The sequence below is a fragment of the Diadema antillarum genome, unplaced genomic scaffold, assembly GCF_040938485.1.
Source record: "Diadema antillarum isolate AM-2024a unplaced genomic scaffold, OU_Dant_1.0 seq00000715_RagTag, whole genome shotgun sequence".
Lineage (NCBI taxonomy): Eukaryota > Metazoa > Echinodermata > Echinoidea > Diadematoida > Diadematidae > Diadema > Diadema antillarum.
This window is the reverse complement of record NW_027271619.1, coordinates 922308-939192: the sequence shown is the minus strand read 5'-3', so window position 1 is coordinate 939192 and position 16885 is coordinate 922308. Positions and strand designations below refer to the sequence as shown.

General features: G+C 40.1%; 1 pseudogene; it reads right to left on the bottom strand.

The window, feature by feature from the left end:
- LOC139737919 (uncharacterized) overlaps positions 1-16885 on the bottom strand; it is a 42825-nt pseudogene that overhangs the window by 24011 nt on the left and 1929 nt on the right.

Sequence of the window (16885 nt, the reverse complement as noted above, 5' to 3'; positions counted from 1 at the left end):
ATTAATAAACAAAGGTTAAGAGGGGCACAATTTTTAAACAGAATTCAGAATTCGAAGACAAAACCTCTTGCTGAAGCGTCTTGTCCAATAAACCACATCTCTTGAATAAAGTTTATGCAACATCCTTTTAAATGTAGTATGCCCATGGTAGAAGAAAAAGATTTTGATAACAGTACACCCCCCCACACACACACACACACCTCGTCGAAATTTCGAAATTTCGAGAAATCTAAACATTATTTTGTTGAGATTTCCTTTAGAATGCCTCATATCTCATCTGATTGCTTAAACGTGACATGTTTTACACTTCTACACACTATGGCCAATTATGGCAAAGCGGAGAAGTTATTTGTTGATACCACAATAATTCACCCGTTTTTTCGTTGAATGTAATTACCAGTAGAGCCATACGTGGACCCTTTTCCCATGAGGAATGGTTCTGTGACCAAGGAGTTATGTCTGATAACTCCCTGCTGTGACAATGCTTAGAAACGAACCTGCTCAGGAGAGCGCGCGCGCAATACCTGGTCAAAATACAGACGACCACAGCAGAAAGCCTTGCTGGGGCATCACTAAATCACCCATCAACCAATGTTGATGTTTCAGAGGAAAACGGATAATCACCACACTCGCGTGACACTAAACACGTTAAAAAACAACCTAAAATGTGTTGCAATGTCGTACGTCAATGTTTCTTGTTGTCTGCTTATGTTTAGACATATTAATGTCGAACCGGAATTCTACTTGACGTTTACAGCACACACAAACACACAAAATGATCGTGAATGTATATCTTCTTCCACTCCTGCGTTTTGTCTCCCACATAAAACATGAATAGAATGACAAACAGAAGCGACGCAGCAGTAAACACATTCTGGCGTTTACGGCTCATAAAAACTTGTTTTGCATTCCGCAACCAGAAATCCATCTAAAGAAGACTCGTTTGAAATGCAGATGCGTTTATAGGCTGAGAGTGTTCACCACGACTGAGGAAATCGAATATCTATAAACATGATAAATGTATAATGGGTACGTCTTGATCTCAGACTTAAACTCTCGATAGTCTTATACTGAATAGCATCCAATACAAGTATGTGTCTAGCAATACTTTGAACTAAAATTGACAAAAATATGCTATAAGCTGTCCAGAATTCTACACGATATTTAGTATTATCACTAATTTTCATAACCCCAATATTAACAACATTACTGCCATTTATCATGCGTGAACTCCACTTAATATATTTATTAAAGCAAAGCGAGAAATTGTCATCATGCAACTAAAGAAAAATAATTGGACAAACTAGAGTGTGCATTATTTCTATGTAAAAGCATGATTGATAGAGTATGCCTTATATAGCAGACCTCGACATATTCAGTTGAATGGAATGCTTCGAGTTTTGTGGGGAACTTGAGTCTATAGTAAAGCAATGGGATGCAAACACGAAAGTCTCGTTTATTGCTCTTCGACATTTCATGCATTCGCACATCGTAGAGCTCTCGAAGGATGCTGTCCTCATATAAGAGAGATATAAACATACTAGGTGCTTAACATGCATAATGCATATAATGCACCATCATTTCACTTTCCAACGCAGGCATATTTTACAAAATATGAACTCTACCCATTTTTCCTAATCTCTCTTTTTCCGGTCGGTACATTGACGTAACAAGAGGACAATGATTACATGATGGAAATCCTGGATAGCTGCCTCGAGCAACTCCTGTGAAATGCATTTTTCCAATCGTTTCAGAGACAAAGCAGCAAAATCTCGTCAGAAAATCACTTCTCATTACTCAGAGTTCTCTCCATGTAACGGTTTAGACACAAATGACATAAACATAAAACGCCCACCAGTACCGAAATAGCGTGCTGGCTGCTGTAGAACGGAAGGCCCCTGTAGCAGTAATTACTTACAGAAATTGAATGGCACTAACTTCATCACTAACAAAGGCCATATTATTTATAGAAACAAGCACACAACATGAAAGCAAACTGGCTGTTGCCATGGCAGCAGCTGTGAGTGTGAATCAACGTGGCTGGAAAATGCTAAAAGCATTGGGGATCTTGTTTTCAACAACAATTCAACAACAATAACAACAATAACAGCCACAACAAAACATAGTCATTGATATATTCTCTTTTCCCTCAATCAGTGTGAAAGGATATTCACGATTTACAACAGCAAAACTGTTGTCATTGGAATCCACTTCGCAGGCATGATTGGATGCTGCTACGAGTGTCGAGCAAGACTCCATTAAGATTTCTGGTTGTTAAGAACATCCTTAGCTCTAGATCTATGCATGAACCGTGTAAATGTCAGTAAACTGGTCTCTCAGATGAAGTCTTCAAACTTTTCAAATCATACGGATGAGAGCAAGAATGAAACATTCTTTGTGACGATTGGAAATCCTTTCGCCCACTCACCTTAAAGTATCTCTTCGTGACGCCATACCCGACGTGGCGCCTACCAAGATCCTGCAGGATCGGTACCAGGAGCTCGAGGTCATCCAGCCCCGACACTGCCACGCCCACCGTATCCATGATTCGCTTGCCGTGAGCCCGTAGATCTGGGTTGACGAGGAGTTCGTCACGACTCAGATTCTTTCGGCCGAACGGGAAGAGCCTTCCGATTTGGGGATTGTCAATCAATAATCTGGGTAGTACGATATAGGGGGACAAATCAGTGTCATACGTACAGATGTATTGCAGGGGACATAATTTGAATAAGAAATTTATAACCACGAGTTGTTCTTCTTAACTGACATAGATTGATGGACATTTGCAGGATGAAAGAGATCTTCCCAAGACTCATCGTATCATCATAATCTTTTATACATGGTAAAAGCCGATGCCATAATTTGTAACTACAGATCCAAACAGCGACAATCTAATATCAATCCAAGCTATTAAACCCAAATTAGTTTCGACCATTTCAAATCAGGCAAAAATCAAACGGATCCGAGCTAAATTGATTCAAATGAAATAAACATAGAGCAATCCAGTGGAAACCACCAACAAACCACCTCAAACCAGTTCTAACCAGATCAGACCCTATCAGACTGCATTAGTCAAGTCTCTCACTTGGAAAACATGACGGCACCGTGTCCCTCGAGATCGGAGCCGAGTGTCGACCAGGAAGCCTGCACCAGCTGCTTCACCTTCGCTGTGATAGGTCCTTCCGGCAACAGGACTGACATGGTGTCTACCACGATCTTGAAGACTGCCGACCACGCTTCTTGCACTTCCGGCGAAAAAGATGGTCCGAGACCTTTCTCAATGGCGTGCATCAGTGCTTCACCAACTGGCTGCAGAGAGATAAGCAGTGAAATCAGAGACAATCAAGTATGAAAATGTGCAACTGCAACCAATAATTAGTATATACCAATCATCTGAATGTTAAACACAGGTGTATAATGACTCATAACGATTCATATTTTCTCCCATTAAAATAAAAAAATATCCCATGTTACTTCTGCATTTTTTCTGATGTAAAAACAAAATATTTCATATTGTAAAGTTTTGAAGCGACACTTGGGGTAAGGGATCATCATCACGGCAAAAGGAATGGTAGAGATGATCTTCTCCAGAATATTCCTCTTTACATGTTTCCTTGATTTCAATTTCAGCAACAAAATCAACTTAATCTTCTTCAACACGAGTGTTATAACAATTATGATATCCAATCATTTACCCCGAAAGTCAACTTATTGATATACCGATGTAAAAAACTATTGTTCCATGAGTGAAGTAAAATCAATTGTAACACATCCCCAAACAGCAGATTGGCCATGCACGTTGGTGGCGGTACAATGGATACTGAAAACAAGTACGTGTGTCACCTATTTGTTTCATCTTCCTTGACTGTTTCTTTTTTTAATTTTCTGGTGTGTATGTGTGTTTGAGTGTGTGTGTTTGTGTTTGTGTGTTTAATATGGAGAAAACTGTCTCAAGATTATGCCAATAAAAACATTTATATATAGATAACAAAATATCCGAGGCCTTCTTGAACGTCTGTCTTGACTGCTTCATACATCTGTTCTATGAATTTGAATCTCCTTGGTATCAAGCATGTTGAAATACGGTGGAAATTTGCTGATCTAATTTCACTCTTCAACGCTTTCTAGATTACATGTACCCTCGGTGGCTCCTCCAGCAAACGAAAATGGAATTATAATCGATGTAGATAGGAGTTTTGAGACCGACATTTGGATTTCTGCGTGACCCAGCGAGTGCGCAACTCGAAATAATCAAGTTATGCTGCCATTTCTCGATCATTACGCAGTCGTGAGCAGAATTGAACGTGGCAAACAACGGCACATTGACTACAAATTTACGATACTTGTTTCCACATGCCTGATCGGAGCTGGATGTATTTTTTTTTTAAATATCACTCTTGTTTATTTTTCTTTCTATTATCTATTTTTATGCCATTCTTAACAAAGATATTTGTCGTTCTCAACTTGACGTACAATGAAGTGTTCCCTCTTCACGTTGTAGCCCACGTGTCGTCGCGCTAGATCTTGTAGGATCGGCACGAGTAGATCCAGGTCGTCCAAGCCATTCACCGCCTGACCGACTGTCTCCATCACTCGTTTCCCGTGCGCCTTGACGTCCTTGTGACGTAGTAACTGATCGTACGTCAAGTTTTGCCCGCCAAAATTAAACAGCTTTCCAATGGATGGATGACTCGTTGTGAGCCTAACGTTAGAAGACATGATATAAAATGCCTATTTTGAAATAGAAGTAATGACTGCGATTTTAATATGAATGTCATGAGGAGTGAATTCATAAAAGAAGACTTTTAACATTTAAATCAACTCTGACTACTCGCTATTTCACGATATTTTCTACCTAGAAGACAAACTTTTCGATATCATTGAAAGTGTGAGATTGTCTTGAACCTTGAGTATCAATGAAATACTATGATTCTAACGGGAGTGGCGAAGCTTTTGTACTTCCTTATTTGATTCTTTTCCTGTTTTCGGTCTTGCCAACGGATGAAGATTGCCCATTTTTACGAGTAAATTATTCTGCGCATGTCAGAGGTGTTGACTTGAAGATTGACTCTTTTGTTAAAGATTCACTCATCAGCTGTCGGAACTTACGTCGCAAACAAAAATTAATTAGATATTTGTCCTCAGAGTCATCCCACAAATATCGCCATGTGAAAAATTGCGAAGCACTTATCCCTCATTTCTCCCAATGCTTCCTGTACTGTGCAGAAACCTCCAGAAAACATTTCAACACTTGTGGTGAGCTTTTAGATGCGCTGAATAATCAGTCTTAGACACAATATGGTATGTGATTTGCGTAATCCGTGTTATGGTCGTGTACATATGTGAAGATGAAAACAGTAGACACGTCTTTACTCGAATCTTCTTCTTTCTTTTCCGCACTAGTCATAGGACAGTTCCATAATCACGAGTGTACAGTTATCGTGAGTGTAAGTGTAAATCATTAAATCATCTCAGACGTTGTACGTTGGGTAACATGACTTGAGCGGTGATGCACAATAAACATTCTATGTTAAATGCATGGCCGGCGGAGGGGCCCCCACTTTTTGTGCATCATACAAAGGAATACATAAGGTGTAATCACTTTGGCCCCCCTCCCCAACACTTTTTTTTAACACGGAAGTACGTAAGTGGCACTAAAAACAAATAGATAGAGATCTTGAAGTGTGAGCGCGGTAAGGTTATGTTCTTGCGCTAGAGACCCTTTTTTTGTGCTTGTTAGCTCATGAAACCCAGAAGTGCCCCCCCCCCCACACACACACACTTTTGAAAACCCTCCGCCGTCCATGAAATGAAATGTACTTGGCAAACATCGCAGCGCCGTGTTTCTCTGGGTCTTTCGAGAGAGTTTTCCACGTCTCCTGCACCAGATCTTTGTGCGTCGTCGATAGCGGCCCTTCCTGCTCGTCCGGCAGCACGTCAGACATGGTGTCGACCACGAGGCTCCAGACCGCCAACCAGGCGTTCTTGACCTCGTCACTGAAGGATCCTCCGAGGCCCTCACGAATGGCGTACATAAGGGCGCTGCCAACGGGCTTCGAGGAGAACAAATAAAACGTTTAAATACTGCTGATTAAACATTACTTGAAATCAGGTATGTTTGACACTACCAAGTTAGTTCTTAACAAATAGCACAAAAATACAAAATATCTTATACTTTCTGATGTTAGTCACAAGATACTTTCTGATGTTAGTCACAAGATATTTCGTATCAGTGTAATTGTCGATCCTATCTGTGTCATTCACAAGCTTACTAATAATTCGTCTTTGTACACTGTGCGTCAAGTTGAAGTAACGAAATGAACCTACTCAGTTTTTAATCAGCGTTCTCGAATCACCGACCAAGGCTGCATGATCATAATGGTGTTAAAAAGAAATGGCCCCATGCTGCTTTTAGATCTGTTCTTTTTGTATTTACCGCGAAATGCTGTTTCGTCACCCCATAGCCGACGTGCCTCCGGCCTAGATCTCTGACGGTCGGTACGAGTATGTCCAGATCGCCGAGACTGACCACTGCCTGTCCAACCGTCTCCATCACCCGGCGCCCATGAGAGCGGAGATCCCTGTCTCGGAGGAGCTGGCTGTAGGAGAGCTTCCTACCGCCGAACGGGAAGAGCTTGCCCACTTTGGGATGGTCGTTCACCAGCCTGGAGTCATGTCACCAGAGACGGCCATTTTTTTTTCGAATATCTTCTAACATTTTTGTCGGATACACTTTGTTTAAAACGACATGGTGGAGACATTATCACATGCATTATGACTAGATCATTGTGATCAATGTCCTAATGCGTTACCATCACTGTCAGCGTTGTCAGTATTTTATCATTGGCTATTAGAGCATTGTTATCAAATGAAAAACTCTTACGGAAATTATCATTTTTATATCCTGCAGTTGGTTCACTCATGCAGTGCTGGTTCATTAATAGATTATAGTAAATGATTGAAGAGTCTCTCTTGAAATTTGTCTTTAGCTACCATTTTGCTAACAAAATGATTCATTTGCCACCAGGTAGTTTAGAAATGTTTTAAGAATGACTGGGATATATAAAGTAGTCAAATTGGCTTACAACAATAATCCAAATTACATACTAGCAATGACATAATCACGTAATCTCGAATTGAATCATGTGATGTGATACATTGTACTTGTAATTCTATGTATCTGGAAGACTTTTAATTGACTGCTCCGACGCAAACTCGATATTCTTTTGACAATAAATCAGATGAATCATGCAGCATGATTCATGATTGTCGTCCCATACTTTTTTTATTTCTTTTTTTTTTCTTTTGGTGTCCCTTACTTTGCAAACAATACTGCTCCGTGTTGTTCGGGGTCGAGGGCCAGGACACTCCAAGTTTTTTGCACCAGTTCTCGATGTCGTTCCGACATTGGTCCTTCAGAGAGACTTGCTGACATCGTGTCTGATACGATGTCGTAAATGACTACCCATGCCGCCTTCACTTCAGCCGTGAACTCGGCGCCGAGTCCCTCCTGTAGAACGTGCATCAGGGCTTCCCCGACTGCCTGGGAAGACCATAGAGAGTGACACAATGTATAGCCTGCCGCACACTGTACGATCAAGGAGTTACTGGTAACTCCTTGGCACGATCAGACCGGAAGTGTGACGTCACCAGTCGTGCCAGTTTCCAGTCGTACGACTGGGTCTTTTAAGCCCGCCGCACACTATACGATCCGACCAGTCGTACGACCTTAAGACCAAAAGTGTGACGTCACCAGTCTTGCAAGTTTCCAGTCATACGACTGGGTCTTAGTGCCAGTCGTATAAATTTGACATGTTGAATTTCCAATTTTCGTGGGCTGTCAGGCAATCACGATACAGTAAAATGCAAGCGCACACTTCTACACTCTTTGGTATGGATGCACTGAAGTCAGAAAGGTCGTATAAAGCCAAGTTGTGTAGTCTGATTGTATAGTGAGCGGTGTCGAGTCGTATGCCCCTGGAGTTGTGCGACCGATCTGATCGGATAGTGTCCGGCGGGCTCAATACATACCATGACCATTAACGCCTTCTGTGCCATGGACTTTTGACAGTACGTGCAATTTGATACGATCTTCTGTGTCAATCGGCATACGATTCACACAAAGGGTTAAGATACTGGTCATCCTTATGCCACTAGTACTGAACATTCTGTAAAGGCTTTTCATCAAACTTTCCTCAGTTTTTCTATTCCTTTCCAATGGTTTCAACACACACACACACACACACACACACACACACACACACACACAACCACACACTCACACACGCATAATTGCGAGCGTCCATAGGTCCTTTCACGTTGATTTGATGCATGTCTTCTTAAAAAATCAGAGTGTACGAAGCAGGAAACATTATGTAGCGTTTGTTTGTTTCATTTTCGATCAGGGAAGATAGCTGGATAGCCCATATTAAGCTACACTAGCTGGTCTTCCACAGGGTCCAGTTGGATACGAAACGGGACCACTTCACCAAGTTAAACACCCTGCTCTTTGCAATGAATAAACGAAGCGGGATCTTTAACTCGCATGAGCGTGAAACCGGTATCAAGATTTCTGCCACATACACGTTGATTACTGACTGGTAGGCCTATACCTGAAGATCAAGAAATCCACTGAACTTAATCACAGCACATGCTTACACAGACAAACATAAAAATCGCATATACACACATGGGAATGAACTTGTCACGCTTACTCTGATATGCGTCTTTTTCGCCTTGTAGCCGTTATGCCTCCGCCCGAGGTCTGTGAGAATCGCCATGACGAGCTCCATGTCCTCAAGATCTTCCAGAACGGACCCGATGGTCTCCATGACTCGCTTCCCGTGAGCGCGGAGACTTGGATCCGCCAAGAGCTGAGCGTAGGTCAGCTGCTTCCCGCCAAAAGGAAACAGCTTACCAATGTCGGGGTGGTCAATTGTCAACCTGTGTATAATGCAGAGAATGATTATTGTATAAAAAGAACCCGTCCTCCCCCGGATTGTTACACCCGGGCAATTATTCTGGATTTGTTGCCCTATCTGCCTTTAGAACATGAGAGTCCACCTTGAGGACATCATATTGATTCATAATACCCTGATCATCACTTTTGTGGCCGAAAGAATATCAAAATACTTAGTATATGTCTTACATATTCTAACATAATTTCTACTGTTTTTCTTCAGATTACTTGAATGTGCCAGAACACAAACGAATAAACCTTCCAGACCAAGATTCTGTCAATGACTACATAATCTATCAACCATTGCTAAAGTACTGTTAAGATTCACAAAGACATTGGAATGCACCTTTCCCTAGACTGATCATAACTTACATGTTTCCAAGCAATGTATTTGGTTAATCATATTGTAGTAACATGGAGACATGGAACTTAAGTTCAGTATAGGGAAAGCTGCATTCCAATGTCTTTTGTTAATCATGTTAACACTTTAGCAATAATCGATTTCATTTCAATTTCAGTTCAATGTCTTTCGTTAATCATGTTAGTACTTTAGCAATGATCGGCAGACGATGTCACTGACAGAATCAGGGTTTGGAAGGTGTTTTTTATGGGTGTATTCGAGTTATCTGAAGCAAAATAGCAGAAAAGTCTACGTATTTAGATATTCATTCTGCTACATTCTGCCACATATTGAGTTAGAGTTGAGGGTGAATCAATACAAGTAAACATGCATGTTATTAATTGCATAATCCCTTTAACTAGAAGTCATGATAATGACACAGAGGACGCGTGCTTGCTTGATACGAAGGGGTCATAGAGAGGTATTCTCAACGTATTAGCGCAGTTTATCTATTCCAAAGTATCACATATAGGGCACATTCGCTTGTTTAATCTCTCCTCTTGCCTCAGGCAGTCCAGAAGATTTCAGGTATTATAAATCCCCGTAAGTTAAGGAATTGTGGCAAAACCTTTTACGAATACTATGACGCATCACACTTTGAGGTAGCATGCATGGCCCAGGGGTAAAGAACTGTCAAAAGGTTTATGGACTGTGAAATTTACGGCACGGTGAATTCCTTTCGATTGCAGAAAGAAAAGAAACAGAGAAATAGATAAAAACAGTTTTACGCTTGTACGACTTGGATGGTTGCTTTATGAGAAACAATTCAAACTGATAAATCTGTCGGCGAGAGCAAACTTTTTCTTGATTTTTCGAGTTTTATCGTAAACTTGGTTGCTTCTCAACCACACTAGTGGTTCTTTGCTAATAGCTGCTGACAGAAATATCTCATCTCTTGACTCGTTGCGGGTGGCTTTCATCGGTTGTTGTCATTGTCTCACTAATACTTTTAAACCACTGCACAAAGTCATGTTCAGGAATTCTGAACTTTTATGGTAACTGTATCTTTTTTCTTATATTGCGCACAAATTTGTCTCGACGCTACCAATGATCTTAAAAGCCAATTGTTTTCTGAACAGAGCTGCACTGCACAAAGAGATTCTCTGTCATTATACAAATGATAACTGAGGAATTAAAAGCATAACCTTGTGGTAATGAATGGGGTAGCTGTAGCGTGAAAAGTGTAATGATGGATTCTACAATTAATGTCAAACGTCGCATCATACCATCAGTCATCATGTTTCATTGCTGAATCATGATGGTTCAGTAAATAATTAAAAAATATATATATTTGGATTTATAAGAGATCAAAGAGTCGTACACATGTTCCTCTTAATACCGAGATATTTTTTAAAGTGTATGTCAATTTCTTCTTTCCATAGAAAGGGTGTGCCATATAGACGGTCTAAAATTCACTATACGATGAGGGTGTTGATGACGAGGATGACGATGTCTTACTTGGCGAACATCATCGCTCCGTACTGCTCGCAGTCCTCTTCGAGTCTCTTCCAGGATTTCCGGACGAGTTCTCGGCGCTCCTCGTCAAACATGACGAACGCCTTCACCGACTCATCTTCGGCTGCGTCGGTCTTATCGTGGTCGTGTCCGTCTGTGTCAGGACGACGATCCAGAGAGATGCTGGATCCTTGAAAGCCGAGATTGGTTAATCCCTCCTCCCTCATGTCCTGCGAGCCATCCACGGCGAGATGGGAAGAACCATTCAATAGAGGCATTTTCTGGAATAGAAAACGTAAGTAAAACAGTTGACATCATTCATGAGCAACTAAAAAAAATGAGAAAAACACGTTTGTCTCTCTCTCTCTCTCTCTCTCTCTCTCTCTCTATCTATCTATCTATCTATCTATCTATGTATCTATCTATATATCTATCTATCTATCTATCTATGTATCTATCTATCTATCTATCTCACCCCTCCCTAAATATAGTATATAGAATACCATTATCAACAATATTTCTATATATCCTATATGATAGCAGTGCTGCATTTAGGCGGGGAAATAGAATACGATAAAGCACGCTATCCATGTATGCACTGTCGTCATTTCATAGATATGTATGGATACATCTTGCCTCTTTTTTTTAAGATCTCATTTCTGAATACTGTTCCATTACACACAAATAAATCTGCACCTTTCACCGGCTTTATCGCAGCTTTCAAATCAATTGAATGCGCGTGATTTCACCAAGTACACAAATACGAAATCAACATGTGAAAACAGGCAGGACAGAGAAAGAGAGAGCGACAGAGAGAGAAAAGAGAAAATGGTAAAAAAAAAAATAGTGGAGATTGCTAACAGTTGATTTCACGCGGCTTTGGGCGCTTTGTGTCAAGCATAGCTAGTCTATCCGTGCAATGGAAACATGCTGCTACTTGTAGAACACTCCAAAATTGTTGTCGTGTAAGTAATCTCAACAAGACCTTGGCAAACTCATCGACAACGTCAACACAACGTGTCATGCCATTGCTTTTCAATCCACGCTCAAATGAGTTTTTGTCATAAACTAAACTTGCATCCAACCCCTCTTCCTTCGGTTGTAAAGTACGAGTGAAATCTTAATCCAGAGAGTCAACAAACTTGTGTTAAAGTCCTCGTTTTCTCTGTGAACCCACTCATTCAGCAAGGCTTCCCAAAACAGAGTAAGTCGTGCTATTTGCTCTTTAGGTGTTGGTCCGTCTCACCCCCTGTGGTTTTCACTCCCATACTACGTTATTCAGGTGAAACAAGACTACACGGCACCGGCGGCGGCTACTACTTTACTACCAAATCGAATATCAGGAAAAGATATTTATATATTCTTGTTACCAGAAACGTCCTGTGACAATATTCACCATCTTATTAGCTGTTATTCGGTTGATTTGAAATTGATCAATATAATTGCATGTTCCCGTATCAGAGCAATTATCCCCCTAGGACAATTACCCCCGGCTGAATGCTGGTTAGTGATAATGTTAGAGTAGAAATTAGGGTTAGATTTAGGGTTAGCTTTAGGGTAAGAGTTTGAGTTATGGTTAGGATTAAGTTCAGGATTAGGTTTAGGGTTAGGGTCAGGGGAAGGGTCTGGGGTAATTGTCCATGAGGTTACTGCCCTAGAACCGCATGTGCCATGTTTTCATCTACAGCAAGGGAAGATGATATCAAATAGGAACTAGGCTCCTGAGAAATACACAAGAGTTTGTCCGAATAAAAAGTCTGCGGTATCTCTTTAGATAACAACCACATAAAACAACGGATTTCAAGATAGTCAAAACGCCTTTTATAATAATGAAATGGCAGAAATTGCAAACTGTGTTGTGAAAATAATTCTAAAAACAACTTGAAAGCAATCACCTGTTAATGCAACAATAATGTTTCGCTGCTTCAATAAACCAAACTACTTGCGGAATGCAATGTTTTGTGCATGGTTATTGATATATACCACAATGGAAAATCAATATTTTTTTTCTGCACGTGCACTCTCCATCCCTCACACATACACACACGCAAATACACACGCACGCACACACACACACACACACACACACACACACACACTCATGATATCGAAAGAATGACAGTGGTAGATATCATTCTGCATTGTTTGAGGAATATGCCATATGGCGTCGGCGAACTTTTGCTATTTAGCCCCGTGACATTGGCCTTCTGTCAAATCAGGTGTGAGAGTGTCAAAACGTGTGAGAAATACACATTTTTTTTTTTGCCCAAACTGCTTCCAGCCAACTGATTTGAATCGCTCTATGTGTGACTGAACCTATATTATTATAGCACTCTCACAATTCCTTCCTGGTTCGTTGCATAAACATACTATGAGAGATATTTGCCCGAGTTATTATATCATCAGGCTCCACCCACAGATTTAGAGAGCAGTAGATCGTTTTGTTGGTGTGCGTTTCTTCTTCTTCTTAGGATGTGGAGAGAGTGAGAGCCATAATGCAATGTCTATGCTGACTAAATGGTTCATCTAACGTTTCAGCGCAGAATCATTCGGAAGCATTCAAAGGCGGTGGGTGTCGCCGTCACCGCATCTCATCTGAAAGTGCAATGATCTGTCCCTGTGTTCCTTACAAATGATAACTATATCATCATAATAGTGATAAAAATGACAACAATAATAATGATAATGAAAATAATGATAACAATGATAATAACAACACTGTAATGATAATCATAACTGTCTGACTTGTGCCAGGTTAGCCAACCCTGGATACTTCTGTTGCCTAGTCGTTTCAATAGGTTCTTTTGATTGTATGATTACCCAAGTCGACGTCAAAACATATACCTCGTAAACACGTGACACGAGGAGGAAGGCAAGCAGAACTCACGTTCATCATCGCTCCTGTGATTTGTGTAATTTCTTGCTGACTTAAGGAATGGTTCATCCGGTTTCCTCTAGTAAAGGGTTAACGACCATAAATCGGTGGAATCAATATGGCAAATATTAAATTGCAATTCAAGGGCATAACAGTTACAAAATGCAAACTTCAGTCCCTGCAAAGTAGTATTTCTCCAACATCACTTTCATTTCTATTATTGCTTTCAAGCATATCTTACGCTTGGATTCATAGGTCTGATTTATATATTCCTCGGTACCAAAAGGAAATAGATTCGCACCTAATGCGGATTCTGTCATTCCAAGTTCAAAGCAGTACAGTACAATCTCCCCAAACGATACCTACACCCTTCTTGAAAGTATTAGGAATTTTATTGTCGACAGAATTGAAACGCAACTCTAGAGCACTAGAGCAATGCCTTATACATAAACCAAAAAACAAAACAAACCAAAAACAAAGGAAAACACAAATGTAAATAATCCCGCAGACAACGAAATTGATAACACCAAGCGTGAGTGACATCATTTGTATAATCCGAGCGCGAATCCAATGAATCTGGCATGAAGAAGTCCCTTTATTCTCGTAAAGAGGATTCCTTTAAATGGATTATAGCATGCTTAAGAGTCGAAAGAGAACTGTCCATTCAACAAAAGTATGCAAAATCTACCACCTGACACCTTCATGTATTGTGCTGGATCTCTTTTACATTTTTCTTTCTTTTGTTCATAAACAGGACTGCCCTAGTAATATTGATATGCCTCCAGTGGCAGATATGCCGCTAATAGTATTAGGTCAATGGAATGGCCTTCGATACGTGTCGGAATATCGGATTGGTGGAAAACATGCTAGGAAAATAATCGAAGCGGAAATTATACGACGCATACTGTGTCGTCTTCGTTAAAAGGCATGCTATTAAGACCCACCGTTTGATAAACACGACGGCGCCACACACATCTTTCAGTTAGTTTCTTTCTTTTTTCTTTTTTTGGCATTGTTGACATAACATTGCATTAAATCTGGAACAGCTCAGTTCCTCCTATAAAGTGATACTGACGTTTACTCTCTGTACAGGGTTTTCTAGATTCTTAGCCACCTTTTAAGGAATAACCTTCTTATTAACGGCCAGTCTTAGCGTACACACTCGCAACTCTCACCCATGAGAGTCACATACACTATGGTGTATCAAAGCAATTACAAAGGCAGTTTATGCTATTCGTTCCTTTTTGAATACACACACGCACATTCACACACATACACTCATACACATAATATTATACATGAACATGTGCATCCACGTTGAAAGAATCGTCCTTGTACGATATTAGAAAAAAAAATGCATCAGCCGATTTGACGTTGGTGCCTTGTACTGGTGGTACGTCTAGTTCGTGCCAGTTATGTAGTCAAAGACGCTATCAAAAAAAATCCAACGTAACGTGCGCTGAATTTCTTTCGTTATTTCTTTCTTCTCCCCATCCCTTTCTATACTTCCTGTCTTTACTCAACTTAAGAGTGACAAATAAATTCAATATGGGTTCATAGCGTTCGCCACTATCTCGTGCAATTTTCTCCTTTCTTTCTTTTTTTTTTTACCTGAGCGTACGTGACAAAGGGCGGCTAGAGCCTCGCCTATCTCGACAATCGACATGACTGGGAGGAAAAAAAAATAAGAGAGGCTAATGGTATAAAGTGCACTTGGAGGAAAAACTGCAAATCGAGACGAGAAACGGTATAGCGACAGAAACCATCGAAAATTGGAAAGTAATTTTCCTAGAAAAGAATGAAAAAAGGGGAGAATGATGAGCTGAAAGATGGAAATTCGAGAAGTTCAGAAGTGTGTGAAATTCATGGTAAATCTGGAAAAAAAAAAGAAGATGACGGGCCAAAGCGTGAAGAAATGGAAAAAGTCAATGTGAGGTGTGAGGAATAAAGATCAGTGTGAACCACTATACAGGGAAAGTGCAGAATGCAGAAAGGGAAGGTCAACTCAATTGAGCTCAGGTATGAATATATCTATCCATCTATCTATATCTATCTTTCTATCATCTATCTATCTATCCACAATTTTTTTTTTGTCTCAAGCAATCTTTTTCGCTCACCAATATAATCTATCTGTCTGTCTTTCTGTCTGTCTGTGTGTGTGTCTCTCTCTCTCTCTCTCTCGACATATATATATATATATATATATATATATATATATATATATATATGCCCTGTATTTGGATAGATATAGGTATAGATAGACAGATAGTTAAATCGATATATTTATCAGTGGAAAATATTGCTTCAGGAAAAAAAATCGTAGATGATTATCTATAATGGATAGGAAATTTGGGTCTCATTTCGAAGCGCAAATCGGTGTCGCTCGAATCCAATTTTTCTTTAGACCATGGGAGGTATAGAATTCAAGTCATATCTACAACATTTTGAGATTGTCGCCCCAGAACTGATACGACCATGATTTATTGCAACCAAATTTGCATTCATCTTTGCCACATTAATGTCGTGCGTGGTACGTTGTATCCTTAGACTCTGGCTGCTACATCTTACATTTCCAAGCGCATGCAGTAAAACGTATAACATTTCTGGTCTTCTGCACTGTTTGTTTGTTTGTTCTTTTGTTTGCGGATTTCTGTCGTTTTCTACGTGGCGAAAGCCAAGCACTGCGTTTGTGGTACAAAAATACAGCAGTATGATTACAATAGAGAGCTGAGAAGCCTAATTGGACTCAATCACTGGGAGCAAGAAGAGATTCGTGTAAGGAGACAGATAACCAGGTGACGCTAAAGTCAGGAAAGAAATTCTGGCCTCGCCACATCCGCAAATTAATTAAACTCAGGAACAACCATTGTCCCTTCAAGCCATATTTTGTTATTACGCCAGCAGCAAAGAAAAGTCTATAATAGTCGAAAATGAATATAGGTCAGCGCTAAAGCCGTGTCTTTGAAGAAAATTTCGTAACAATTCATTTTCCCTTTTTCATTATCTCTGTGCAAAGATGGAAATAAACGCGAATAGCGTTTGAAACACTTGCATCTTATGATTACGTCTTGCAATAAAATTTTCGTTGTTATGATATTCCCTAATGCTATATCTTTCCATAAATAAAAACGAGGTATTATTCTTCTTAGTTTACAGTCATAAATCTTCTTTCTTATAAGCATAGTAATACAATTCG